The 6,665-nt window shown below is 41.8% G+C and overlaps 1 long non-coding RNA gene across 1 annotated transcript; it reads left to right on the plus strand.

Moving 5' to 3' along the window:
- On the plus strand, positions 1-5,916 carry LOC146036365 (uncharacterized). The gene is made up of 2 exons (XR_014460810.1): positions 1-167; positions 3,804-5,916. It is a non-coding gene; the product is annotated as an uncharacterized LOC146036365 (long non-coding RNA).
- The last annotated feature ends 749 nt before the right edge of the window (positions 5,917-6,665 follow it).

Consider the following 6,665-nt stretch of genomic DNA (forward strand, 5'->3'; position numbering starts at 1 on the left):
ATTGCACGCTCCGTGTCTGCTACACTATTCTCCAAGGAGACTTCATCGTTTTCAATTATATCTGGCATAACATTTTGGTGTTTCTGCACCCTTTTCAGCCCAACATCAACACACAAAGAAGGAGGGTTGGCTTGAGCTGGGATTCCTGGATCAACTGGGGCCAAAAGGTAAGAGCTCTTATCTTACCATTGCTCCGCATGTCCCTGCCCCGGTCAGCTGCCTTTGTGTGTCGTTGTTGGCTTGACTGAGTTGAAGTCTTTTTGAAGATTGTGGGTAAGAAAAAAAACATTGCATTTTTTATATTTTTGCTAAAAGAAGATAATACGTGACACTTCATTAAAAAAAGAAATTGGTGTATATTGATCTATCGAACACAGCTTTTTATCTGCCTCAGTCTCCTATGCTAGAATCCAACCCCATTAAGTGAGGGGTAGACGTGCCTGTTGAGCAGCCGTAGCACCTGATAAGGTGAATAAGGTTTCCCATAAGTGGTATATTTCTCCTTTAGTAGGTCTGTGTCCCGATTACCCTTGTATTGAAGATATTTGCGGCTGGACTATAAAGATAGAGATTGGTCTTCGCCAATGTCGGCACATGGTGGTCAACAGGCCCCTTGGACTAAGGCTGAGTTATACTGGATTTGTACTGAATGTTCAGACTATAGAATAAAACCTGCTGAGGTTAAAGTAAAGCTAAACAGACTCTACAAAGCTTATCTGCCAACACATAATGACCTGATCCAGCTGTTTACTGTCTTACTAACCACTGATGAATACGATAAACTGATACACATGGCAGGATGGGGTGCTGTTGATTTTGAGGCAGCCTTGGACACAGAAAGAAAGCAGATAGATCGAGAATGGGAGGATCTGATGAAGGCATTCACAGACAACTTCCCTTGCCAACCAAATTGGGGGAAAATCATGGCCATAACACAGGGTCCCGCAGAACCCGTCAGAGAATATTGGACTAGGTTTAATACTGAGGTAGAGAATTATGGAGGGATTGAAGATATATGTGAGCATAAAAGCTTTAAACCAATGTTGTCAATTGCTTTTGTACAAGGTTTAAGACCCAACTTAAAAATTAGGTTGACCATTCAAGATTCACAATGGTGTGGAAAATCCCCACAGGATCTGTCAAAACTAGCTGGACATCATGAAGACAATTTGGTCACTGAGAAACTAAATTTAGAAGCCAAGCTTGTGAACTTACAGGTCAAAGCTGCTAAAGCCATCTGCAAGATAGCAGAAAAGCAAATGCACTACAACATTGGTGAAAGGCGTCCACAATTTGTCAAAGAACGGGTTATCTGCTACAATCTGGGGAAGCAGGGACACATGGGCAGATACTGCAAGTCCTCTAACAAACCCAGAAGGTCTCTGGCAAAGAAAGAGATCACGGAGAATGATGAAGAGTTACAATGACGGGATGGTCCAGTCCCTGCAAAGACCATACATGTGTGCTACATATTAAAGTTTTAATAGCCCCAATACCTTAACACCAGTCTTATATTCGAGCAGCAGTTGGACGAGAATAATCAACCACGTCAGATAAGACAAGTAGATAAATAAAAGGTAGACTGCGCTTTAATAATGACTTTATTTTTATATTTCAAAGAAATTTTAAATCCCAAATTAACACTACTACATAACATAAATGAATAAAAATGATAGCCGGCTAATCAATAAACACAATTAATGCACATACAATAAAAATTGGCAAAAAAGGTGGGGATTATTTTTATAATCCACTCCAATGGGGATGACGGTCTTCTGCGCAAACTCATTGTTAGAAGGGGTTAGTGAATGTCCCACAATAGGAAAGATTTCTTAATAATTATATAATAATAAGTAAACATAATATATCCGGTTAGTATACTTGTCAGACTGAAGTTAGTAAATAATGCACATTACTGGCATTATTATAATTCACAGACAACGCTTTGTTAGTAAAGTACCAAATATAATTTATATGCATGGATACAGCTCCTTGCAGATGGCACATGTATTGCCACATTTGTGGGGCATCTCCCGGCTGGTTAGCACTTCCACCGCACCTTATCTAGGACATTGTTTCTCTGAAGGTTTAATTCATATGTCTAATGACAGGATTGCAGCTATTCAAAACATTGGGTTGCCCATTAATAAAGGAAAGTTATACCCCTTTTACACCAGCAAGCTGATATTGTAGACCCAGGCACAACCCGGCTTGTGACCTCTTTCACACCGCCCTCCCCACCTGGCATAATGCCGGGCAGGTGATGTCACCGGAGGCAGGTCCTGAGCCAGTGCTATGGATGAGAGAATTCACCAGCATTTTACACTGCACAGCGAGCCGGGTTGAATTTGTGTTCAACCCTGTTCGCTACCTGGGTGAGACCCAGGGTCATTTCAAATGGGAGCTTTTACACTGCCTACAAAACTGGGTGTTTACACGCTCCCGTGCTGAACATACACACTGTCATTCCAACAACTGAAGGATGCCCTTCTCGGGAGCCCCAGGAGTGGGCCTTCCAGATTATGAAACACTCCTCATGATTATTTAAAATATGTAGATGAGCAGTCAACCCTAAGGGCAGACTTCAAATTAACATGATGATGGCAGTTATCACGGGCAGACTGAAACTGTGTATGCTGTGGTTGATGCCACAAAAAAAAAAAGGAGATGATTACAGATGTTTTGTATATTGTATACCAAACACTAACCAAACTGCAAAGGGTTTTTGATTTACAGGAAAGGACTAAGGGCCAGATTCTCTAAGCTTCAAAAGTGATAAAATGGAGAGTGATAAACAGCCAGCCAATCAGCTCCTGTCTGACATTTTTCAAACACAGTCTGTGACATGTCAGGCAGGAGCTGATTGGCTGGCTGTTTATCACTCTCCATTTGATCACTTTTGAAGCTTAGTGCATCTGGCCCTATGGTCCATATGTACTTAACGTAAAAAGTGAAATATAGAGAGTGATAAACCACCAGCCAATCATCTGCTAACTGCCATGTCACAGGCTGTGTGTGAAAAATGACAGGTAGGAGCTGATTGGTTGGTGGATTATCACTCTCTGTTTTATCACTTTTTCAAGGCTTAGTGTCCTAAGTGGGAAAATGTTGAGTGTACTCAAGACAGTGAAGGCCTGTGGCGCAGCTTTGAAGGTAAGCCTGTTGCCCCGAAATCTCTTGCCGGCATTGGCACCAATGTCTTATCGACTGACCCATGCAGGTAAGATGACCATGATAAGTCTGATTGAGAAATATTGGTATGCACCTGGTTCTTCCTACATCGTCTGCTTGCAGAAGAATGTCGGGAGTCCAGATAACACAACACCTTCACATCTTCCCCAACAACTTTCCAAGTCTTACAAATTGATTGCATTCAGCTTCCAACGGTTACAATGCTTCCATATGTTTTGTTTTCTGGGGATAATACACAGGCTAGGGATACACTGCAGCCACTGCAACAGCATCAATTACAGCTAAGATATTGGTACAGGAATCTGGTTGTAGATGTGGCATGCTATCTGTATTACCCTAAGATCAAGGCACACATTTTACTGGATTAGTGTTTACAAGTGTTGTGCTACAATTGGACAATTAAGAACATACTGACCAAAAGATGCTGAAACTAAGTTACCGTGACCAGAATCGTTACCTCTTGTTACATGCAATCAGGACCACCCCTCGGGGAGAGCTGAACATTTCCCCATGAAATTCTTCTTGGAAGACTACCCAAATCTTGTTGTTGCACCCACATATGAACTAAGCCAAAACAATGACTTAACTGTTAATGATCTCATTTCATTAAGCAATCAGCTGAAGAAGATACATACATCTGTGACTGGCACACAACCCATTCCTGTGTAAGCCCCTTGTCATGAATCACAACCTGGCGATGTAATGGTCAGAAATTTCCTGAGATCGGGCCTGCTGGCAGACCGGTGGGCAGGACCATACCATGTGTGGCCAACAACTCCAACTGCTGTTAAGATAAAGGAGAAGACATTGTGGATTCATGCCGCACACTGCAGAAAAGTTGCATCACCTCCTGAGACAGCCCAAGCGGAGGATAGCCTACAAGACACAGCCGCTTCACTTCATCGGTAATACCACCAAGTGAGTGGTTCGGGCATAATAATCCCTTGAGCCACTTGCCAACGCAGTATCTCTGTGGAGGGTACATAACTCCTAGATGAGTGCTGTGAAGACTAAATACCAAACTGGCGATGTGCACAGCAATGCTGATGATCCCAAGGCCAGACCATGGACTATCGGAGTGCATCCTTTCATGGACATTTCTCATCATTATAATATTTGTTTGGCTTGATACAATATTTGCAGTAATACAGGTAATGAAACATATGGAAATGGATATACTTGGAAGAATACCTGTACTTATGGTAAAACTTCATATATATGTGTGTGTGTGTATATACAGTATGTTTATGTATAAGTAGAAGTAGGGAAAACAATGCACTTACGTCCAACCAACCAGTCCAACCAAGAACCATCGGCAGTGGAGGATGGGATCCTCTTGGATGGTTAGGATGCAGTATTTCTCGACTCCTCTCTGGGATAATGCAGTATATTATGTTTGACAAAGTTGTTGTAGGCATTATATACTATTGAATGTGGACCGTTGGTTTGTATACAGTGTTGTTAAAGATTTAGAAAGTTTAAGGTTCAGGAAGAAATTACCATAATAGTAGTCAATGATGAAGAAGAAAAACAGGATTTTCAGGAGCAATGAGAGAGGACGGAGGGGCAGGGGGTGTATGCAGGGATTCAGGGAGAAAGGAAAGGTAACCAACATTTGAATTTCATTTTTGAGTTTGGGGATAAACAGGTCGTCCAAATTGAAAACAGTGAACCTGAGATAACAACCAGTTTCAATAAACTATATCTAACACCTCTTAATACAAACACCAAAGGTTCATCAAAAGTTTAGGGATCCCCATCTGGTACGCTGAGTACTAGCGCCTGACCCAATCCCGGTGAACCTAACTTTTTTCTTTTTTGTTTGTCTACCTACAGTATACAAGATGGGGAACCTTCGGCCCTCCAGCTGTTGTTGAACTACACATCCCAGCATGCCCTGCAACATTTTAGTATGGCCAAATAGCAAAACTGTAGCAGGGCATGCTGGGATGTGTAGTTCAACAACAGCTCTAGGGCCGAAGGTTCCTCAATCACTGACCTATACCCTCATTAGGATTGGCACAAGAGAACCTTTCTGATTTGTGTAGTAGAGCGCCAAGTATATTGGCAGAGAGAGGAATGATATGGATTATTGAATAGCTATTGGAAGCTGAATGATTCAAGTAATGGTTTTCATATGCTTATAGGGATAAAAGAAACTGTTGCATAGAGATTTATAAATGTTTGCTAAATGTATGATTTTATAAAGACGTTTGAGCCGGCTGCCGGTGACTCGTGGACTGTGGTCAGCTAGTGTCCTGTGACATAGGGAAGTGAAAAGTCAAGTTACAGTATAGCACAGGGCTGGGCAACACCGGCCCTCCAGATGTTAGTGAACTACACATCCCAGGATGCTTTGCATTAGTTTTGCTATGTGGCCATGCTGAAACTGATGCAAGGCAGGCTGGGATGTGTAGTTCATCAACATCTGGAGGGCCGGTGTTGCCCAGCCCTGGTATAGCAGATTAAGATTTTAATATAAAAGTCATAATCACAATATAACTCCTAAAGTGCTGAGATAATGTTTGGAAACTCCCATAAGGGGTGTATAATTGTTCTAATTTGTAATATCTGATTGGTGCATGTATATGATTGGCCTGTTCATTTGATTGTTTTGTTTGTTGAATCTGTAATAGAAATTTTTAAGGCCTTTACAAATCATAAAGTCATCAGCTTGTAATTAATCTTATTGCTACGCTACTTAATAAAGAATCATCAACAAGACTTCATTGTTATCAATTATTTATGCCATAACATTAGGTAACCAATCAGATCCTGTCTATTATCTTCTAGAAGGTGGTAAATAAATAAGTGATGTGAGGCCTTTAGTAATAAATGGGTTTTTAAGGCCCCTATACACAGGTTCGATCTGGGCCTGATTTCACCCAATTCCGATGGATTAGGACGAGAAATCGGGTGAAATCAGAACAAATCTGACGTGTTTGACATCCCATCGGAGCCGATGCGTTGTCCCATGTGCATCGGATTGGAGGTCGGACCTGCTGCATGTCTGACCCCTGACTCGGATCCCTTCCTGGCGATATATCACATATCAATGGTATGTACCGCATGCGATCCTTCTGCTTGAAAGGGTCCCGGGCGTCTCAAGGGGTATCGGATGCCCATACACTGCTGTGACTTCTTTACAGTCTCTGACTGCAGCTGAGATTGAGTTTTTCAGGCTTTCAGATATAAAAGATATTACATTCTCTGTACATATGGAGATATTGGGACCTGTGTAACAGTAAGATGGTGTTGTCTGCTTTTTGGCTGCTTACACTACAGTTCGCAGCAGACACATATTTACATTGCGTTTTAGGTACATTATAGTTGGCCAATGGAATAGCTTTTTTGCTATGGATCAGTTGGCAGAGGAAATGCTATGGTGCGTTGGCTGTTCCCGGAATAGAGATGTGTGTCCCTGCGTCTGTGTTGCTTATTAGAAGCATAGATGGAAGGAACGAGTACATCTG

This window comes from Crinia signifera, chromosome 9 (genome assembly GCF_055691185.1).
Source record: "Crinia signifera chromosome 9, ASM5569118v1, whole genome shotgun sequence".
Classification (NCBI taxonomy): domain Eukaryota; kingdom Metazoa; phylum Chordata; class Amphibia; order Anura; family Myobatrachidae; genus Crinia; species Crinia signifera.